Source organism: Lepus europaeus, chromosome 5 (assembly GCF_033115175.1).
Source record: "Lepus europaeus isolate LE1 chromosome 5, mLepTim1.pri, whole genome shotgun sequence".
Lineage (NCBI taxonomy): Eukaryota > Metazoa > Chordata > Mammalia > Lagomorpha > Leporidae > Lepus > Lepus europaeus.
The window spans coordinates 82,861,520-82,867,519 of NC_084831.1; the positions used below are offsets into that span (position 1 = coordinate 82,861,520).

A 6,000-nucleotide genomic window follows, 5' to 3' on the forward strand; every position below is an offset into this window, starting at 1 on the left:
AGCATAATGTTTATGTGAATATTTTATTGTCTTTTCCTGGAGAAATGCAACATAAATTCATATCCATGGACATAACCTGAAGGGGAAGGAAAGGTTGAGGTGAGGAGATGGAGAGAGACGTCTTGCATCTGCTGGTTCACTCCCCAAGTGGCTGCAACGTCCAGGGTCAGGCCAGGCTGAAGCCACGAGCCAGAGATTCTTTAGGGTCTCCCACATGGGTGCGGGAGCCCAAGCACGTGGGCCATCTTCTACTGCTTTCTCAGGCTAGAAGCAGAGAGCTGGATTGGAAGAGGAGCAGCTGGGATACAAACCAGCACCTACATGGAATGCTGGTGCTGCAGGCAGAGGCTTATCCCACTACCCACTGTGCCAGCCTCCCTATCTTTTGAGAATTTAGGCACTTTACATTCAAGGTTACTATTGATAAATAATAACTTGGCCCTGCCATTTTCCCATAAATTTGCTATTGTTCGCTTTGGATTCCCTTTGTAGTTTATACAAGGAATTTTTTGGTTTTCACATTCTTTCATAGTGTTGAATAATGTTTCTGTGTATAGCCCATCCTTAAGCATCATTTGTAAGGCTGGATGAGTAGTGACAAACTTTCAATTTCTGTTTATTTTGGAAGGTCTTTATTTCACCTTCATTTTTTTTTTTTTTTGACAGGCAGAGTGGACAGTGAGAGAGAGAGCCAGAGAGAAAGGTCTTCCTTTGCCGTTGGTTCACCCTCCAATGGCCGCCGTGGCTGGCACGCTGCAGCCAGTGCACCGCGCTGATCCAATGGCAGGAGCCAGGTGCTTCTCCTGGTCTCCCATGGGGTACAGGACCCAAGCACTTGGGCCATCCTCCACTGCACTCCCACTCCATAGCAGAGAGCTTGCCTGGAAGAGGGGCAACCGGGATAGAATCCGGCGCCCTGACTGGGACTAGAACCCGGTGTGCCGGCGCCGTAAGGCAGAGGATTAGCCTAGTGAGCCGTGGCGCTGGCCTATTTCACCTTCATTTGTAAAAGATTATGTCTCTCCATGGTCTCCAAGCCTGTAGGATTTCTGATGGAAAATCAGCTTAGAGTCTAACTGGAGATCCTCTGAAGATAAGCTGATATTTCTGTTGTGCACATTACAGGATCTCTTCTTTATGTTTACCATTGAAAATTGGACTACCATGTGTCTTGGTGAAGATCTTTTCTGGTCATGTCTATTAGGAGTTCTATGTGCTTCCTGCACTTGTATGTCTCTTTCTTTCCCCAGATTAGGAAAACTTTCTGTTTTCTTACATGACAGCAACAAAACATTCTTTGTCTAGCTCTTGGTGGGCAAAAGCTGAATCCCTGGGGTCTTGAAATGCAATAAAATCAAAGCCAAGGAGGGTTTCTTGCAACCCAAACACTTTGGAGTAGCCCATAATATCCAAGGCCCATTCCAATTCAGTCTTATTGCCATTGTTATGAAGATTACCTCCATAAACCTTACATCAATGGATAGGCATCACAGTGTATTTTGAGATCTTAGATTCAAAATGTGGAGACTCAACTCCACAGTCTCCAACAGATCATGGCACTCTCTTGCAGCCCAGCTCCCATCAACATTCTTACCCGGCATCCACAAAAGGGCCACACTTTGATAATTTACTCTGAAAAACAGGAGAAACAGTTTATCAGTTTACTCTGATTGTATGTATGGTGGGACTCACGTAAGATACAAGACTCAAAGAGAGGTAAGATGCTTGAGTTTAAAAAGCATTCTGAGTACTGGACCAAAGAGAGTCTTGTAGCTTCTGGTAGGGGGTCTGATAGCACCAGGGCAAGTTCTGCAGAGGAATTGCATGAGGAACAAAATCTGTCTTAGGCAGAGACGGTCTCAGGTAGCAGTCTTCAGAACAGGCATGTATTTAGTGAAAATAGGCAAAGATTTTCAGTCTCCTTTTCCACGACATAGTCTTCCTTGCTTGCTTAGAGTATTGGCAGTTAATTCTTAACAATATCATTTCCTTTGGAAGATAGTCCCTTATTCAGAAAGGGAACTTCAGGCATGAGGCACCTGATATAGGGAGCAAGAAGTTATAGAGACCCTGGACTTGCTGTGCCGATTTTGGTTCTTAGTATCTCAAAGTACTAATTTTGAGTAGCATTTTTAGGATCCCAATATTTATGTGTCTGAAATTCCCCAAGATGTTTTCATACTACACATTGCATTGGTAGCTGTGGAGGGAAGAGTCAGGTTAGTTGCTGAGTGACAAAGGAGCCATTATACTAGTCTCCCATTCCTCATAACAGGCAGTCCAATTGAATAGTTGTGTTTCATGTCACAGAGGTGGTGTTCCAAGTATGCCCCCACCAAAATTAGACCTTTATATGGTACCAGCAAGGGAATCTTAACAAAGAATTTCTGTTATACATTAACTCTGAAGAGTGGTTGGAGGAATTATTATAAACCAGGTCCACTTACATGGTAACAGAAATCCAATCACAATGTCAAGATGGTGGAAGAAAGTAGGGCTTAATTTTGCAATATTCAGACAGGGAGTCAGGTAGTTATCACTGAGTTCCCAGATTTTCTGAAGAATTAAAGCTGAGGAATCTTACAGTTGAGATTGCATAGCATGAAATCAGCTCATGTGCAGGTCTCTGGTTGGTTAACAGTAGTCATGGTCTTCCCTTGATTTGTCAGCGATAGGATGGAACATTGTTCTGAAAATCTAAGATGGCAAAGTGGGCTCCACCCCTTCTTGACTCATTGGTAGATTGGTTATTATTTATTTGATCAGGGCTTAAAGTTCTTAATATCATACTTCAGGATGTTGGTTACAAAGGTGATTATTGAAATCTGAGTCTTTTTTTTTTTTAATTTTACTGGGGCCAGCACTGTTGCATAGCAGGTTAAGCTGCCATCTTCAGTGCTGGCATCCCATATGGGTACTGTTTGGAGTCCTACCTGCTCCATTTCCAATTCTGTTTCCTACTGATGTGCCTGGGAAAGCAGAGGACGATGGTCCAAGTGCTTGGGCTCCTATACCCACATGGGAAAACCTGGTAGAAGCTCCTGGCTCCTGGCTTCAGTCTGGCTCAGCCCTGGCTGTTGCAGACATTTAGGGGGTGAACCAGTGAATGGAAGATCTCTTTCTCTCTCTCTCTCTCTCTCTCTCTCTCTCTCTCTCTCTCTCTCTGCTTGTATCTCCGACTTTCAAATAAGTAAATAAATTAATCTTTTAAAATTTATTTTATTTGAAAGCCCGAGTACAGAGAGTGATAGGAGAGAAATCTGACTCACTCCTCAAATTTATGTAACTGCTGGTGCTGAGCCAGGTTGAAGCCAAGATCCAAGAGTTCCATCTGGGTCTCCCACATGAGTGTAGGAGCGCAAGGATTTGACCATCTTTGCTGCTTTCCCAGGCATATTAGCAGGGAGCTAGATTGGAACTTAAGGCTAGGACTAAAACCAGCACCCAAATGGGATGATGGCATCACAATCTATTGCTTAACTCATCACACCTCAAGGCTGGCCCTGAAATCCAAGTCTTTAAATCCAGATTCCTGTGGCCAGGCCTGACTCTGTGTCTTTTTTTTTTTCACTAGGAACATTGATTTATTATATATATTTTATAATCCATGAACAGAGTATATATATATATATACACACACACACATTTATTTGTGTGGTCTTTAATTCATTTCAGTAATCCTTTTTTTTCTTTTTTATTTCATAAATGTGAATTTACAAAGTGCAACTTTTGTATTGTTGTGGCTTCCCCCCCCAACCTCCCTCCCTCCCGTGGCCCTCACCTCTCCCTCTCCCATGCCGCCCTTTATTGAGTTTCATTTTCAATTACCTTCATATACTGAAGATCAACTTAGTATATACTAAGCAAGGATTTCAACAGGCTGCACTCACACAACCACACAAGGCATAGGGTACTGTTCAACTAGTAGTGTTTTTACGTTTCATAGTAAAACACACTAAGGACAGAGATCCTACGTGGGGAGCATGTACCCAGTGACTCCCATTGTTGATTTAACAATTGGCACTCTTATTTATGACGTCAGCAATCACCCGAGACTCTTGCTATGAGCTGTCTAGGCTATGGAAGCCCCTTGAGTTCACCAACTCTGAACTTGTTTAGTCAAGGCCATATCACAGTGGAGGTTCCTTCCTACCTTCAGAGAAAGGCGCCTCTCTCCTTGATGGCCTGTTCCTTCTGCTGGGGTCTTGTTCACCAGGATCTTTCATTTAGATTGTTTTTTGCCACCGTGTCATGGCTTTCCATGCCTGTGAGACTCTCATGGACCTTTTAGCTAGATCCGAATGTCCCAAGGGTTGATTCTGAGTCAGAAGTGCTGTTTTGGGCGTTTGCCATTCTATGAGTCTGCTGTGTGTCCTGCTTCCCCCGCAGGATCATTCTCTCCCTTTTAATTCTTTCCTTCATTATTTGCTTACACTGGTCTTATTTGTGAAATATCTTCAACACGCACCCTCTCTTTTTGATCGGTTGTGTATTTATACTTATCACTTTAAGTGCACTGGCATTGGTACCTGCCTCCTTGGTAAGATTGAGTTGAAATCCCCTGGCACATTTCTAGTTCCACCATTGGAGGTAAGTTCGAGTGAGCATGTGCCAACCTATATATCTCCTCCCTCTCTTATTCCCACTCCTATGTTTAACAGAGATCACTTTTCTGTTAATTTTAAACGCCTAAGAATGATTGTGCATTGGTTACAGAGTTCAACCAGTGGTCTTATGTAGAACAAACAGAGCAACAACAACACCACCACCACCAACAAAAATACTAGAAGGAATAAAATAGTAAGTTGTTCCTCAACAGTCTAGACAAGGGCTGGTCCTGTCATGGTCTCTCATAGTGTCCATTTCACTTAGCAACAACAACAACAACAACAACAAAAATACTAAAAGGAATAAAATAGTAAGTTGTTCCTCAACAGTCTAGACAAGGGCTGATCATGCCATTGTCTCTCATAGTGTCCATTTCACTTCAATGGGTATCATTTTAGATGCTCATTTAGTTGCCATCAATCAGGGAGAACATATGATATTTGTCCCTTTGGGACTGGCTTATTTCACTCAGCATGATGTTTTCCAGCTTCCTCCATTTTGCTGTAAATGCCCGGATTTCATTGTTTTTTACTGCTGTATAGTGTTCCATAGAGTACATATCCCATAGTTTCTTTATCCAGTCATCCTTTGATGGACATTTAGGTTAATTCCATGTCTTAGCTATTGTGAATTCAGCTGCAACAAATATTGAGGTGCAAATGGCTCTTTTTTCCCCTCCTTTAATTCCATTTGGGTAAATTCCAAGGAGTGGGATGGCTGGGTCCTGTGGTAGTGCTATATGCAGGTTTCTGAGGACTCTCCAAACTGTCTTCCATAGTGGCTTTACCAGTTTGCATTCCCACCAACAGTGGATTAGTGTCCCTTTTCCCCTGCATCCTCACCAGCATCTGTTGTTGGTTGATTTCTGTATGGAAGCCAATCTAACCTGGGTGAGGTGAAACCTCATTGTGGTTTGGATCTGCATTTCCCTGATGGCTAGGGATCCTGAACATTTTTTCATGTGTCTGTTGGCCATTTGGATTTCCTCTTTTGAAAAATGTCTGTTAAGGTCCTTAGCCCATTTTTTTATTGGGTTGTTTTGATTCTGTGGTGTTTTTTGATCATTTTATAGATTCTAGTTGTTAATCCTTTATCTGTTGTGTAATTTGCAAATAACATCTCCCATTCTGTTGGTTGCCTCTGCACTTTCTTGACAGTTTCCTTTGCTGTAAAGAAACTCTTCAATTTGAGGTAATCCCATTTGTTTATTTTTATCTCTGATTACTCATGCCTCTTGGATCTTCTCCAGGAATTCTTCGCCTGTTCCAATATCTTGAAGGGTTTTCCCCTATGCTCTCGATTAGTTTCATGATGTCATGGCACATCTCTTGTTCTTTGATCCATGTTGAGTGGATTTTTGTATAAGGTGTAAGGTAGGGGTCTTGCTTCATA

At 42.4% G+C, this 6,000-nt stretch overlaps 1 protein-coding gene across 1 annotated transcript in view; it reads right to left on the bottom strand.

The window, feature by feature from the left end:
* The window catches only part of KYAT3 (kynurenine aminotransferase 3), a 206,874-nt gene extending 202,700 nt beyond the window's left edge, over nucleotides 1-4,174 (bottom strand). Inside the window, exon 1 of the mRNA XM_062191688.1 lies at nucleotides 4,154-4,174. The gene's annotated coding sequence lies outside the window, so the exon portion shown is untranslated. The remainder of the gene's footprint in view (nucleotides 1-4,153) is intronic.
* Between the last annotated feature and the right edge of the window lie 1,826 nt (nucleotides 4,175-6,000).